Consider the following 17500-nt stretch of genomic DNA (forward strand, 5'->3'; position numbering starts at 1 on the left):
CCACAGGGCGTGCAACCCAACGCCAGCAGCGCCACAGGGCGTGCAACCCAACCCCAGCAGCGCCACAGGGCATACAACCCAACCCCAGCAGCGCCACAGGGCGTGCAACCCAACCCCAGCAGCGCCACAGGGCGTGCAACCCAACCCCAGCAGCGCCACAGGGCATGCAACCCAACCCCAGCAGCGCCACAGGGCATGCAACCCAACCCCAGCAGCGCCACAGGGCATGCAACCCAACCCCAGCAGCGCCACAGGGCGTGCAACCCAACCCCAGCAGCGCCACAGGGCGTGCAACCCAACCCCAGCAGCGCCACAGGGCGTGCAACCCAACCCCAGCAGCGCCACAGGGCGTGCAACCCAACCCCAGCAGCGCCACAGGGCGTGCAACCCAACCCCAGCAGCGCCACAGGGCGTGCAACCCAACCCCAGCAGCGCCACAGGGCGTGCAACCCAACCCCAGCAGCGCCACAGGGCGTGCAACCCAACCCCAGCACGGTTTAGGGTGCACAACTAAGACAAGCAACACTTTACTGTGTGCAATGAATGCCAGCACCAGCCCAGGGTGTACAACTAATGCCACCATCACCCCAATATGCACAATCAATATTTGAACACTAGGGTGCTCACATAATACCACTCTACAGACAAGAAATATCGCCATACACTGCCTACATTCCGATGCTTTACAATTAACAAGATTAACTGCTCCATATTGTATCCAGTCTGGATAATCCATTATAAACATTATAAAACACATTCACCTGCACCGATACATTGTAACAAACTATCAGGACCGTCCTGCAGCTGTTGTGTTCAGCACACACAGGATTATCTAGACTGGTTACAACTGTAGCAAACCCTCAGCTGTGTGAGGGCAAAATAAATACACAGAGAAAAAAAAACACTAATAAAACAAAGTATAGAAGATAAGTGCAGAACTTTTCATTTAAGCAGAGTTAAGAGGGTTGTTTACATTTCGGGGCATATATATTATATATATATATATATATATATATAATCTGCATGTAATTTGGCCTAAAATCATTTTTACCGTTGGATTTGAATGATAACTGCACACTTTGCCTTCTATAACCTTTGAGCTGCACAGTCTATTGGCAGCTGGAAAATGAGCTAACTGAGGATCCATCAGTGAGCACATTAGGATGGTCTGAAAGCGAGCTTGTAAATCCTGACTTTTTCAGAGCTCCTCTCAGTGGATTTAGGAGTCCAGGAATCATCGACCACATCAAAGTTTAACGTGCAGGGAAACAAAAAAAAACCTGTGAAAGCCAAAATGGCGCAAGTGCAAAAATTATTTGTAGCTCAGGGCTTTGGCGCCGGTACTCCAGTGGTATTTGTTTACTAACAATCAACATGTGACCTCTGCAGCCAATCACTGATTCTCTCTTTCGGAAGCCGGAGACCCCCTTTAAGTTTTCTCTTCCAGATGCCCCCCCCCTCCATATCCTTCTCCGCCGCCTGCACAGTAACCACTATAAACACTTTGTATATCACACAACATATTTAGTGAAAATAAAGCGTCCTGCGTTGCAAGCTGCGTATTCGAGCCGTTCATTATTTACACGCAGGAATGTGAGCGATGTTTGTTTTCGGCAGGCTCGGCTCCTCAGGGCGGCAATTAGCTCCTTGTTTGAATTCATAACACTTCTATCACGTCTCGATGGCTTTCCGGCAACTGCTCGCAGTTGACAGAACAGAATTTTAAAAGGAGACTTCGCCCGAGTGGTCCACCTGCATCTGGTAGGAGCAAGCGGGATCCCGCTTCCCCACCACAGGCAGCGATCAACACTCCCTACACAAAACGGAACGTGTGAAGCAAGTGCAGGTGGAAAGGAGAAACAAGCAGGGATATAACAAAGGCAAAGATGGAGATATGATCATTTTGGGTTGCATGACACATGCACTGTAACATTAGGTTTAGTAATGGTAAAAGGGGATGTTAAAAAAAAAAAAGGAAAAAAAAAAAGGCCACGGGGGAAAAAAAAAAAAAAAAAGAGGAGACGGCGACGGGGGGAACAAAAGAGGCGACGGGGGGGAACAAAAGAGGCGACGGGGGGAACAAAAGAGGCGACGGGGGGGAACAAAAGAGGCGACGGGGGGGGAACAAAAGAGGCGACGGGGGGAACAAAAGAGGCGACGGGGGGAACAAAAGAGGCGACGGGGGGAACAAAAGAGGCGACGGGGGGAACAAAAGAGGCGACGGGGGGAACAAAAGAGGCGACGGGGGGAACAAAAGAGGCGACGGGGGGAACAAAAGAGGCGACGGGGGGAACAAAAGAGGCGACGGGGGGAACAAAAGAGGCGACGGGGGGAACAAAAGAGGCGACGGGGGGAACAAAAGAGGCGACGGGGGGAACAAAAGAGGCGACGGGGGGAACAAAAGAGGCGACGGGGGGAACAAAAGAGGCGACGGGGGGAACAAAAGAGGCGACGGGGGGAACAAAAGAGGCGACGGGGGGAACAAAAGAGGCGACGGGGGGGAACAAAAGAGGCGACGGGGGGGAACAAAAGAGGCGACGGGGGGGAACAAAAGAGGCGACGGGGGGGAACAAAAGAGGCGACGGGGGAACAAAAGAGGCGACGGGGGGAACAAAAGAGGCGACGGGGGGAACAAAAGAGGCGACGGGGGAATAAAAGGAGACGGGGGAATAAAAGAGGAGACGGGGGAATAAAAGAGGAGACGGGGGAATAAAAGAGGAGACGGGGGAATAAAAGAGGAGACGGGGGAATAAAAGAGGAGACGGGGGAATAAAAGGAGACGGGGGAATAAAAGAGGAGACGGGGGAATAAAAGAGGAGACGGGGGAATAAAAGAGGAGACGGGGGAACAAAAGAGGCGACGGGGGAACAAAAGAGGCGACGGGGGGAACAAAAGAGGAGACGGGGGGAACAAAAGAGGCGACGGGGGGAACAAAAGAGGCGACGGGGGGAACAAAAGAGGCGACGGGGGAATAAAAGGAGACGGGGGAATAAAAGAGGAGACGGGGGAATAAAAGAGGAGACGGGGGAATAAAAGAGGAGACGGGGGAATAAAAGAGGAGACGGGGGAATAAAAGGAGACGGGGGAATAAAAGAGGAGACGGGGGAATAAAAGAGGAGACGGGGGAATAAAAGAGGAGACGGGGGAATAAAAGAGGAGACGGGGGAATAAAAGAGGAGACGGGGGAAGAAAAGAGGAGACGGGGGAAGAAAAGAGGAGACGGGGGAAGAAAAGAGGAGACGGGGGAAGAAAAGAGGAGACGGGGGAAGAAAAGAGGAGACGGGGGAATAAAAGAGGAGACGGGGGAATAAAAGAGGAGACGGGGGAATAAAAGAGGAGACGGGGGAATAAAAGAGGAGACGGGGGAATAAAAGAGGAGACGGGGGAATAAAAGAGGAGACGGGGGAAGAAAAGAGGAGACGGGGGAAGAAAAGAGGAGACGGGGGAATAAAAGAGGAGACGGGGGAACAAAAGAGGAGACGGGGGGGAACAAAAGAGGCGACGGGGGGAACAAAAGAGGCGACGGGGGAACAAAAGAGGCGACGGGGGGAACAAAAGAGGCGACGGGGGGAACAAAAGAGGCGACGGGGGGAACAAAAGAGGCGACGGGGGGAACAAAAGAGGCGACGGGGGGAACAAAAGAGGCGACGGGGGGAACAAAAGAGGCGACGGGGGGAACAAAAGAGGCGACGGGGGGAACAAAAGAGGCGACGGGGGGAACAAAAGAGGCGACGGGGGGAACAAAAGAGGCGACGGGGGGAACAAAAGAGGCGACGGGGGAACAAAAGAGGCGACGGGGGAACAAAAGAGGCGACGGGGGAATAAAAGGAGACGGGGGAATAAAAGAGGAGACGGGGGAATAAAAGAGGAGACGGGGGAATAAAAGAGGAGACGGGGGAATAAAAGGAGACGGGGGAATAAAAGAGGAGACGGGGGAATAAAAGAGGAGACGGGGGAATAAAAGAGGAGACGGGGGAATAAAAGAGGAGACGGGGGAATAAAAGAGGAGACGGGGGAAGAAAAGAGGAGACGGGGGAAGAAAAGAGGAGACGGGGGAATAAAAGAGGAGACGGGGGAAGAAAAGAGGAGACGGGGGAATAAAAGAGGAGACGGGGGAATAAAAGAGGAGACGGGGGAATAAAAGAGGAGACGGGGGAATAAAAGAGGAGACGGGGGAATAAAAGAGGAGACGGGGAATAAAAGAGGAGACGGGGAATAAAAGAGGAGACGGGGGAATAAAAGAGGAGACGGGGGAATAAAAGAGGAGACGGGGGAATAAAAGAGGAGACGGGGGAATAAAAGAGGAGACGGGGGAATAAAAGAGGAGACGGGGGAATAAAAGAGGAGACGGGGGAATAAAAGAGGAGACGGGGGAATAAAAGAGGAGACGGGGGAATAAAAGAAGAGACGAAAAAAGGAGATGAAAAAGGCAAAAAAAAGGCAAAAAAAAAAAAAGCGCCTCATCTGTCCTCAGGTTGTATGTGGTATTGCAGCTTAGCTCTACATATACGTCTAGGAAGTAAGCTTCACCCCCGCCCCTTCTGTGTGTGCGGCACATGGCATTTTGGGAGGTCATTGGTGTCACATGACTCATTGTTTCGGGAAGCTGTAACTATCCAGGAAGATGACACTATCCCTGGTAATGAAGAAACAAAGAAATCACTGGAATAAGCAGTGTCACACGCTCCCTACAAAAGGTGCCTAGACTTATACATTATGTCTGAACGCGTCCTAACAAGTTACACACAGCCAAATCAATACCTTTATGGGGCATGTAGATTTTTGCAACTTTTTTTCTTGGCTCAGGTTTGTGAAACACAAAGCCACTTTCCTGAATTACAACAAAACAAAAAATAAGAAAAACCTGCCGTTTTGGGCTTCCAGCTCCTCCTGCAGATCTGTGTGTCAGCGTGGTTACAGCCCACAATGGAGGGTAAAACCAAAAAAAAACCTAAATTAGAAGCCTCATATGATAATGTCACCTGTACATTGTATCAGAGGGTCAGATCTTCAGTGTTGTCCCATGAAAAGATATAAAATATTTACAAAAATGTCAGGGGTGTACTCACTTTGGTGATATACTGACAGCCTGCACCCACCATCAGTGCATGCTGGGAGTTGTAGTGCCCCTGCTAGTCCTTACCTTGTGCTTTGTATTCAGTGGATCCCGGCTCGCAGCACAAACACCCGGAGAGGACGGCGGTGTAATTATGTGACTCACTATAGAGCGGATGGGGAAATGATGCGCTCCACCTGCCCCGTCTACACCCTGCGCTGCCCGGCCATCACCTGCACGTACCTGGAGCGCAGCAGTCAGGAGGAGGGATGCAGCGGAGGATGCAGAGACCCCACACACATCACCCCTGCATTTGCTTTCCTTTCCACATTCTTAAAATGTTTCAGGTTTTTTTTTTTGGGTGACTCACATGAGGGCTTGTTTTAGGAGTCAGGAGGTTTTTTTTTTATGGCCCCATTTCAGGACACAGACAATGCACTATTTTCCCAAAATATACAGCAGGATGATTGGGGGGGGGGGCACATACCCCAGGATGATGGGGGGGGGGGGGGGCACATACACCAGGGTGATGGGGGGGGGGGGGGAAGACACAAACCCCAGGACAATGGGGGGGGGGGGGCCACATACACCAGGACGATGGGGGGGGGGCCCATACACCAGGACGATGGGGGGGGGCATACATCAGGATGATGGGGGGTGGGGGGGGCCATACACCAGGATGATGGGGGGGTGGGGGGGGCCCATACACCAGGACGATGGGGGGGCACATACACCAGGACGATGGGGGGGGGGCACATACACCAGGACGATGGGGGGGCACATACACCAGGACGATGGGGGGGCACATACACCAGGACGATGGGGGGGGGGGACACACACACCAGGACGATGGGGGGGACACACACACACCAGGACGATGGGGATGGGGGGGACACACACACACCAGGACGATGGGGGGGGGGGGCGCGCACATACACCAGGACGATGGGGGGGCGCATATATACACTAGGATGGTGGGGGGGCCATATATACACCAGGATGGGGGGCATATACACCAGGATGAGCAGTGGGAGATATATACACCAGGATGGGGGTGACTAATATACACCAGGATGTGGGAGGGGGGACAAATACACCAGGTCCATATTTTGCACCAGGGCCCATCGGAGTCTAGTTACGCCACTGGAGAGCGGATTTAGTCCTTACTTACAACCCTTTAATTAAATATGGTCTGTTAAATGCATGTGTGGCGCCCCTGACCTGGTCAGGCGCCACTGAGTACTGCACCCATGCTGGGAAAGTACTTTCAGGTAATCCCAAAGGCTGGAATAGGGTGTGTAAACCACGTCTCCCACACCTTGAGAGGGGATCCTTGGGCAGACCCAAGAGAGGGCTTGCCTCCACATCTTGTCAAGGGGTGTAGTGGAGGGGCTAGGAGCTTAGGTTGCAGAGGCTGTCAGGAGAGTAAGAGGAGAGCCAGTCTGTTAGTGGAGTGTGGTTGCTAGGAGACGCAGGCGCGGGCAGACACTAGTCAGACACTGCACGTGAAGTATCAGTTAGCAGGGGAGAACGGTTACCAGAGAGAGTCAGTCAGAAAGACACCTGAAGAGAGGCAGTAGAGTACGGGGACTGCTGGTGACTAGGTAGGCACGCACGGGGAACAGGTCCCTAGAGTAGACGTTCATTTATTGATCTGCTAAACCTGCCGGTGAGGGGAACTACAAGTCCCTCACCAACCATCTAGAGTCCGAGCCTCAGCAGCAACGAGGTGGCCCATAAAGGGGATCGAGCCTGGAGCCATCCCCCTTGGTCCACGCTGCCGGCAAACGGGCCAAAAAAGGGGAGAAAAGGCAGTAGCGACTTCCCTGGATGAATCCCACGGTACTTCAAGTCAGGGGTTATCCGAACCAACAAGTGCTAGGAAGGCGAGTTAACGGTTACCCTTAGACCAGCCTGAAGGAGTTCCTGGTTCCACCTGGTTTAATCTCAGCATCGCCCGGTTACCTCACGATAACATCTAAAAGTGAGTAAAGAACAGTTGAAAGACCTCGTAGACAGACTAAGTTATTCTGGGACCTGTTGTTCTACACAACCGAGCCGATGGGGCCAGCCTCACTCACGGGAGGCCACACCATCCGACTGCAGACTCCATCAGCCCCAGACGCTCGTTAAACCTGCAGTGGCGGTCACCCATATCCCTGACCGCAAACCGTGAGTGGCGTCACGACTCATATATAAAACCGACATACCTGTTGCCAGAAATACTAAAAAGTGGAGACCCTGTGGCGTCCCTGAAGGTGGAGTGGTGTCCCTGGGGCGACTACTGCAGGTGGGCTCCACATATATGTAAACAATACTCAAAGTGGCGCTCTCACCAAACCAGTGATAGCAGTTTACAAGGCAATATCAAGATGGCAGCAGCTCTTTACAGAACTCATCCGGTCTTAGATACGCCGGCATTGCATTTCGGTCTCTGCGGAATCAAATCAACTACAATTTAAAAAAGTTGATCTCCACTTGTTGTCGGCAAACAAATCATTTTGTATTGATACAGAAAACCCGTATACTTAATTTTCGACCCGACATCAGCGCACAGTTCATTATTCGTGAGCCCCGTGTTCATATCCAGCTGCTGCACCCATCATGGGAGTTATTGGCTATAAAGGGGACGATTCTTGCAATAACCGTCACAATCAGCACAAAAAATAACCGTACATAAGACACGTGAAGCTGGAGCCATTTACAGTAAACCGGATCCACTACATACTGTACACACCGGCAGAGACACAGCGCCGCAAACCTCACAATTACATTACCCTGAGATAGATTATTCCTTTTATTCCTTATGTGACACTGATCATATTTAGCTGCATTTTTTTTTTAATACAGCTGTAAACCTAAACATGTTAATATCTGCTATTTTTCCCCAAGATGTCCCCTATCTTTTTGTATCAGCCATATTTTGGTGCCGCTCCATTTCTGGCTCATTAAGGAAGGGCATGGCCCGCATCACCAACCCACGTGTCAAAAAATATTTTATGGATCAACAGCAATTTATCAGGTAAGAGTCATTAACAAGAATTTCCCAAAATTTTGTGCATTAACATTTTGGAAAATCCCAATACTGCAATATGCCGCAAGAATATACGGTAACTACTGTAATACTGCTCCTATGTACAAGAATATAACTACTATAATACTGCCCCAATATACAAGAATATAACTACTATAATACTGCCCCTATGTACAAGAATATAACTACTATATTACTGCTCCCTATGTACAAGAATATAACTGCTATAATACTGTTCCCTATGTACAAGAATATAACTACTATAATACTGCTCCTATGTACAAGAATATAACTACTATTATACTGCTCCTATGTACAAGAATATAACTACTATTATACTGCTCCTATGTACAAGAATATAACTACTATAATACTGCTCCTATGTACAAGAATATAACTGCTATAATACTGCTCCTATGTACAAGAATATAACTACTATTATACTGCTCCTATGTACAAGAATATAACTACTATTATACTGCTCCTATGTACAAGAATATAACTACTATAATACTGCTCCTATGTACAAGAATATAACTACTATAATACTGCTCCTATGTACAAGAATATAACTGCTATAATACTGTTCCCTATGTACAAGAATATAACTACTATAATACTGCCCCCTATGTACAAGAATATAACTACTATAATACTGCCCCTATGTACAAGAATATAACTACTATAATACTACCCCTACCGTATGTACAAGAATATAATACTGCCATATATGTACAAGAATATTACTATAATACTGCCCCTACGTACAAGAATATATCTACTATAATACTGTTCCCTATGTACAAGAATATAACTACTATAATACTACCCCTACCATATGTACAAGAATATAATACTGCCATATATGTACAAGAATATTACTATAATACTGCCCCTACGTACAAGAATATATCTACTATAATACGGTTCCCTATGTAGAAGAATATAACTGCTATAATACTGCTCCCTATGAGTAAGAACCTGTAATGCAGTGAATGAACCTTTCATTCTTTGATTTTATCTATTCTAATGACTTTATGGCCGTGGATATTATTATTACCTCCGCTATATTTCGGACATGTTACCAGACCTCACATTACACACTGTCGGTCCACTCAGACCCCTCCACGGTGCACATCGTAGAACGAAATTGTGTATTTGGAAATCACTCGGCTGAGCCGCCACCAGGTGAGATCAAACTGTAGGACTCTTTCCACTAGCAAACATTTGCTGATAAACGCCACAGCCGGAGCCAAATCTACAATTGGATCTCGGGCTCCTGCTGCGGGTTGGCAAATGGTTTGAAGTAGAAGTGTATTTGAAGGGTAAATCTCTTCAGAGGAAATAAACACTCGCTGCGTCCTCTGACCACTTCCACCGGCTGAAAATAAACAACATCCCACAACGTCTCGTCCTCTTCACTCACATTCCTCAAAATGCTTAAAGGAAACGTATTGTCCGAAAATGCCAGTATTTAAATCGGATTTTTATTAGCTGTATTTGTAAAGTTGTTTTTTGTTTTTTTTTTTAACGTTCGGATTTATAAAAAAAACCAAAACCACCACCCCAGCCACCACCACCCCAACCAGCAGCACCACCCCCACCCCAGCAATCACCCCAACCAGCATCCCAACCCCAACCAGCATCCCAACCCCAACCAGCATCCCAACCCCAACCAGCATCCCAACCCCAACCAGCATCCCAACCCCAACCAGCATCCCAACCCCAACCAGCATCCCAACCCCAACCAGCATCCCAGCCCCAACCAGCATCCCAGCCCCAACCAGCATCCCAGCCCCAACCAGCATCCCAGCCCCAACCAGCATCCCAGCCCCAACCAGCATCCCAGCCCCAACCAGCATCCCAGCCCCAACCAGCATCCCAACCCCAACCAGCATCCCAACCCCAACCAGCATCCCAACCCCAACCAGCATCCCAACCCCAACCAGCATCCCAACCCCAACCAGCATCCCAGCCCCAACCAGCATCCCAGCCCCAACCAGCATCCCAACCCCAACCAGCATCCCAACCCCAACCAGCATCCCAGCCCCAACCAGCATCCCAGCCCCAACCAGCATCCCAGCCCCAACCAGCATCCCAGCCCCAACCAGCATCCCAGCCCCAACCAGCATCCCAGCCCCAACCAGCATCCCAGCCCCAACCAGCATCCCAGCCCCAACCAGCATCCCAGCCCCAACCAGCATCCCAACCCCAACCAGCATCCCAGCCACAACCAGCATCCCAGCCACAACCAGCATCCCAGCCACAACCACCAACGCCCAAGGCTATGGGGTACTCAGTCCCGGGCCTGGGTACGTTGGGACAGTTCACTAGGTGGCCCCGTTGCCTGGCTCCATGACCCTGAGGTCGATATTCAAAAAGGGGTATTTACAGGGGATTGTTAAGAGTTTTTGTCATGACTCCACTTGTTGTGGCTATGTTAGTGGAGCCGACGCTGCACAGTTTCTCACTGAGGCTGGTGTTAGTGGCAGCCTGGATGTTGGGCCCTCCGCAAGTAGGGCCAGGCCCCAGGGGATAGATTATATTGTGGGGCACGGAAAGAAGATAGGCCACACAAGGGATTGCAGTGTAACTGGTCTCTTTACTCACTGTGTTGTAAAGATAAGCAACCCGATGAAGGCTGGTTCTCACCACTGGTCCTTTTAGTCCCAGCGCTGGGTTGATGACCAGGTGGCTTCTTTCCCCTGCACCTGTCTCTGGATTGTGGGTTCCCGTGGTTTGGAGCGTTGAGGGGTCCCCTCCTGGTCGTCTCACAGTCGGTATAACAGGTAACTTGAACCCTGTGGTGTCTGTTCCTCTGGTCCCAATCCCCGGTTATCCTGTTGCTATTGTGTCCCGAATTTTACGGTCAGCGAGGTCCTGGATGGTCCCCTTACCGTGAAGATTTTATCAGGTCTGCCTGGAGCGTTTGCCCGACCTAGGGCTCTGTACTCAGTCGGTGCTATGGTTCCGGGAGTACTCCACCGGCAACCACACGCCTGGGCCCTCAGGTCACCGTTACACTCTGTCAGTACAGTCACATCCGTCTCCTCTCACTTCCACTTACTGTCTGACCCCTCCCCGCTGGTTGTCATCTAGTGGACTGGATCGGCTCCACCCCTAGGTATCCATCCGCTGGGTCCAACCCCAACCTGTCACCAGTCCTTGGGAATGGGGGAAAAACAGGGATTAGATTAAATGTTTGGCTTTTACCGGCACTGGTCTTCTGGGTCCCTGGGGGTAGGTCCTGCATCCTGGTTGGGATGCAGTTCCCTGTAGCTCCTCATTGCTTCAGGGGCGCTACACCCCCACCCCCCAACATACCAGTTTTCACCCTAGATTTAAAGCAATAGGCTGACATTCACTGTTTTCTGCTGCTTACTGGTCAGCTTTGTTTTACAGACTGGACATAGTTAGCAGAGTCATCTCATTATTAAGGGGGGGGTGTATTATTTAAATCACTTTTCGCCAGGGGCATTTTTTTTGCACTTTAGGTTTTTTTTTCCTTTTGTTCTTTCAAGAACAAAAGGTTTATTTTTACTCTTACGGCAACAGATGACATATTTCTGCCCTTTTTTTGTTGTTTAGCTGTAGGATAGTATAAAAAAAATGCCCATTCCTAAAGAACGACAATTGATAGGTGATACAAGGGCTATAGGGGATTTTTATTTATGGAATTTAGTGGATGATTCCGGATACCCCTTTACAATGGCATTTTGGGTGGAGTTGCTCTTTATGAATAGAGAAGCATGGCGACGCCGGCGCCTCTGCGTATACGTGCACCCGAGATAATCCGATAAATATCAGCGGCAGGTGAATGTGACTACGAAGTGCAGTAACTTTCCACCTGCGACGATGGAAGAGATGACAAGTGTCACAACACAGTAATGAGCGCCGGAAAGCTAATTATTAGCAATTATTAGACAGAACCAGCCATTCCTAGAACTCAGACGGGTGACTTCCAAGAAAGAGCAAAAACACACACAAAAAAAAAAATTAAATTAAAAATTCCATACCGGAACGATTACACCCGTCACTCCTCGGCGCTTTTTCATATAAAGTAAAGGCCAAAGTCTTATATCAGTTAGAAAAAAAAAATTAAAAATTGTCAAATATTCTGTTTATTATTCCCAGCATCCTAATTACCATAGGGCTTTGCGCACACAAGTTTTTGCTTGCAGATTTGGTGCAGTTTGTTGCCCAAATCTGCATGTTTATCCATATGCAAAAGTCAATGAGAGGCCTTTAGTGCTGTGCACACGTTGCTTTTTTTTTTCTTGCAGTTTTGGGTGCAGAAAAAAAAGAATCTGCAGCATTTCAATTGTTGGTGAGGTTTTTCCTGCTTTTTTGGGGTTTATTTTAGCCAAAATGCAACAAAAACACGTTTTTCAGCCACAAGGTGCAGAAGATTTCAGCACCTAATCTGCAGCGTGTGCACATACCCTAAGAAATTGAGAAAATCTAGCTACCGTACCAGGGCAATTCGGGATAAGCCGGGTACAGTCCCGGGACTGTCGCATCTAATGGATGCTGCAATTACGGGCAGCTGCTGGCTGATATTTTTAGGGTGGCAGGCTCCTCATAACATGGGGCTCCCTATCCTGACAATACCAGCCTCCAGCCGTATGGCTTTACCCTGGCTGGTATGAAAATAGGGGGGGACCGCACGCCGTTTTTTAAAAATTATTTATTTAATTTACAGCAAGATATAGACCCGCCCACCGGCTGCTGTGATTGGTTGCAGTGAGACAGCTGTCACTCAACATGGGGGCGTGTGACTGAAACCAAATCATAGGCGCCGGTGGGCGGGGGAAGCAGGGAATACGAGATGGAATAATGAGCGGCCGGCTTTTTCAAAAGAGGAAAAGCCGCCGGAGCAGTGTGACAGCCATGCAGCGCCGCGCCTGTGATCGGTGAGTATGAGAGGGGGGGGGGGGGGGAAGGATAGAGTGACAGAGAGAGATAGAGATTGACAGACATCAACAGACCTCACTCATTTCCAGTGTTTTCTGCAACATGCGATAAATGTATTTATAAAAACACATGTCACTAGGATGGTGTGAGTGCCGTCCGTGTGACATCCGTTTTTTTTTCACGCGCCCATAGACTTGTATTGGAGTGACTCGCATGAGAAACTCTATAAAACGCAGCATGCTGCGTTTTCTCAGTCCGATTTGGACTAAAAAAAAATAGCAGATCTGAGCTGCCTCATTGCTTAACATTAGTCCGAGTGCAATGCGAGATTCTCTCGCATTGCACTCGTGCGAGTTAATCGCAAGTGTGACTCCAGCCTAAGGGTGTAAATCCGCTCCAAAAAAAAAAAAAAAAAATCAGTGGAATAATCTGAATCCACTCAGATTTAGGATCAATGGGTGATCCACATTGCTGCTCATAGTCTTATTTTTCCACCCCAAAAAATGTATGGGACAATCGCCAAACTTGACAAGGAAGTCAAAAGAGGAGACAAAAAAAAAAAAAAAAAGAAGGAAATCCTTAAGAAATTTTTGGACTTCTATGTGCACATGATTGTCATTTTTACGCATATTTTACTTGGATCCCTCCTAAAAAAAAAAAAGCACTAAAAAACCAGAATATATAAAGTGCAATGTAAAACTGCTAACATATGACGTTCAGTATTTGAAGAAAAAACAAATGAAGCAATTAAAAGCAGCATTAAAAGATGCAAAATGGTTAAAGTAAGCAATCCGTTCTCGTGCCACCTTTCACTACGAGCACACAATATATACATATACTTCTCGGTAGACCTATTTTAGAGAATATTATATATATATCTACCGTATATATATAGGCAGAAAAAAGGTCGACAGAAGGTTTCCTGACACATCTTCCTATAGCAAAAATGAACGGTGGTTTCCAAAAATAATATGTGCGCTTACTTGAAAACAGCATCAAGAGTAAGACCCAAAAACCTCATCCAAATCTCACATGGTTTGCACTTAAAAATTACACTATTTACTGCCTCTCCAGGCGCCCATACCCTATGGCTCCGTTCACATGTAATGGTCATGCTGTGGCTTTTAACCACGGTTTCCTGTCTTCTTGCTTTCATCATAATGACCAAGAGGTTTTGCAGACAAAGCACCAAACCATTACCCTGCAAGATTTAGGGATTATTTAGGGAAACAAGAAAAAGACCACAATGCGTGCGTGTGAACACAGCCTAATATAACTCCTACACCTTGGTGGTCTTCAAGCCGACAGCCATCACCTCAGATTCACCCATACACGGACGCTCAGCTCAGCCGAGCATTCATGTGGTTTCTAAGGCAGTGGCTTATACATCTGGTGAACGGAAAAGATTATGGATGGTGGATTAAATTCAGACCACCTGATCCTTATGTCTTTCAACATCATGTGTTTGGAGATGGGATGGGGGGGTTGGGGGCGGGGGAGAAGAGTCAGAAGGACGCCCTACATATTCGGTTCAAAGATGAAGCCATGGCCAGCAAAGTGCCTCACTGCGCACGTGCTAGATGCCACTGGAAACCTCTGTGGATGTGTAGGTATAATTATATGGGAGCCAAGTCACTACCGGGTACATACGCTCCCTCTGCAAAGTCTTTAGTAGCTCATGGCAGGAACTATGACCTAAAATAGAACCCCACAGAATACCTCCAGATAGGCAACCTGGGGCTGACCGTTTTGAGACGACCTTTTGTGGACCCATCTAGGAGAAGGCCCGTGGTGGACCCATCTAGGAGGAGGAGGAGAAGGCCCGTGGTGGACCCATCTAGGAGGAGGAGGAGAAGGCCCGTGGTGGACCCATCTAGGAGGAGGAGGAGGAGAAGACCCGTGGTGGGCCCATCTAGGAGGAGGAGAAGGCCCGTGGTGGAGCCATCTAGGAGGAGGAGAAGGCCCGTGGTGGACCCATCTAGGAGGAGGAGAAGGCCCGTGGTGGAGCCATCTAGGAGGAGGAGAAGGCCCGTGGTGGAGCCATCTAGGAGGAGGAGAAGGCCCGTGGTGGAGCCATCTAGGAGGAGGAGAAGGCCCGTGGTGGAGCCATCTAGGAGGAGGAGGAAGGCCCGTGGTGGAGCCATCTAGGAGGAGGAGAAGGCCCGTGGTGAGCCATCTAGGAGGAGGAGAAGGCCCGTGGTGGAGCCATCTAGGAGGAGAAGACCCGTGGTGGAGCCATCGAGGAGGAGAAAACCCGTGGTGGAGCCATCGAGGAGGAGGAGAAGACCCGTGGTGGAGCATCGAGGAGGAGGAGAAGACCCGTGGTGGAGCCATCTAGGAGGAGAAGACCCGTGGTGGAGCCATCTCGGAGGAGAAGACCCGTGGTGGAGCCATCTAGGAGGAGAAGACCCGTGGTGGAGCCATCTAGGAGGAGAAGACCCGTGGTGGAGCCATCTAGGAGGAGAAGACCCGTGGTGGAGCCATCTAGGAGGAGAAGACCCGTGGTGGAGCCATCTGTGAGGAGAAGACCCGTGGTGGAGCCATCTAGGAGGAGAAGACCCGTGTGGCCCCATCTAGGAAGAGAAGACCCGTGGTGGCCCCATCTAGGAAGAGAAGACCCGTGGTGGCCCCATCTAGGAAGAGAAGACCCGTGGTGGACCTATCTAGGAGGAGAAGACGACCCTAACTGACCTAAGCTGCACAAGATCTATCTTCATACAGAGCGTTCATCCATTAAGTCGCCATGGGTCAACATATAGCCAAAGGCAGTTTTCAAAAATTAAAATTAAAAAAAATACACGGTTTTATGGCCAAGGTCATAAAAGGAGCATGTTTCTTACATTAGCCTCATAACCGGCCATACTGTACAAAACATTTGTGCTGTCCTTTCTCATCAGCACGGTTTTCAGATCCATACTCCTCCAGAAACCTAGTGTATGGCACTACGCTGCCCTCTAGTGATCAGTCTAATAAATAATACATACAGGGTGGTCCAAAAATAGGTGGACAGAAATTACATTTATTTTGATCTATATATAAAATTATATTTACTAACACAAGCATAACATTGACAATTACATTTTATTCTGCACAATAATACAAAAGCACTTAAACTTTATCCGCGCAGGCGCTCAAACGGTTTTCCATGACAATTTGCGCAGCTTTGAAGCCTCTTTTGCTTCAACAAACCTTTTGCACAAGTCTCTTTGGGTATTAATTTCTTGAAATGCATCTCCTATGTAATTTTTCAAATCACTGACACTTTTGGTTTTCGACTATAAACTTTCTCCTTGAGGACTCCCCGAAAGAAAAAAATCCATTGGGGTCAAGTCTGGTGAACGTGCCGGCCAATCAAGTGGGCCTCTTCGGCCATCCATTTATTACGAAAGGTTTGATCAAGATACTCGCGGACCACTCTTGAATAATGTGGAGGGGTCCATCTTGTTGGAAATAAAGGTCATTTGAATTTGGCCGTTGCTGTAACTGGGGAACAACTTGCTTCATTAGACTTTTGAGATACTTATCTCCTGTGACTGTTCCATCCAAAAATATTGGTCCTAAAACACCAAAACTTGAAATACCCCCCCCCCCCCCCCCAAACAGTGACACCAGGCTACATTTAGTTGTTGCTCTAATGTTAAAAGGGAACCGGTCACCAGATTTGGGGCCTATAAGCTGCAGCCACCACCACTGGGGCTCTTCTATACAGCATTCTAACATACTGTGTATAAGAGCCCAGACCGCAGTGTAAAACATAAAAAAACAAAAACAAAACACTTTATAATACTCACCTAAACCAATAGTTACGGTGGTTGTGGCTCAGATGGTAGTCTTAGTCCTCTGGTGCAGGCACTGCCTCTTTCGGCCATCTTTGTCGCCACTGTTGTCGTCCTTCTGAAGCCACGGTGCATGACACATCAAAAGTCATACGCACTCACCGGCATTCAGGTCCTGAGCAGGGCAGATCAAAGTGTTGTAGTGCGCCTGCGCGAAACAAGCGAGTGTGTATGACAGACGCATCATGCACACAGGCTTCAGAAGGACGACGAAGTTGGCCGAAAGAGGCGGCGCCAGCACCGGAGAACGAAGACGCCCATCTGAGCCACAGCCACCGCAGTGACCAGTTTAGTTGAGTAGAGGGTGCCTAGTCTTATCCTTCCTTTCCTGTGTGTAGCTGGAACACCACTAGCTGCAGCAGGAGCCTCCCCCCCCTTTACCACCAAATCACACCACCAGTAGATGAAACTGATGAGCAGGTTTTTTTTCTGCAGGGCCATTCAAAAAAAGGTTGCAATCTATTAACAGTGAAGGCAAAATATATTTCTAGTCTTAATAAAATAGTAAAAAATAATACTAATAATAATACTATAGTATTGTAATAATTGCTTTACTACTGTTCCAGTACATGAGGGAATTGTAGGTAATATATCAGTCCTCACCAATTACCACTAGATGTTACTGCTTTGTCTAAGGGATGTGCAGCAAGAAAAAAAAAA

General features: G+C 48.6%; 1 protein-coding gene across 4 annotated transcripts in view; it reads right to left on the reverse strand.

The window, feature by feature from the left end:
* The window catches only part of NEDD4L (NEDD4 like E3 ubiquitin protein ligase), a 444386-nt gene that overhangs the window by 259331 nt on the left and 167555 nt on the right, over nucleotides 1-17500 (reverse strand). The gene's annotated exons all lie outside the window — the stretch shown is intronic.

The sequence above is a fragment of the Anomaloglossus baeobatrachus genome, chromosome 1, assembly GCF_048569485.1.
Source record: "Anomaloglossus baeobatrachus isolate aAnoBae1 chromosome 1, aAnoBae1.hap1, whole genome shotgun sequence".
In the NCBI taxonomy this organism is placed as follows: Eukaryota; Metazoa; Chordata; class Amphibia; order Anura; family Aromobatidae; genus Anomaloglossus; species Anomaloglossus baeobatrachus.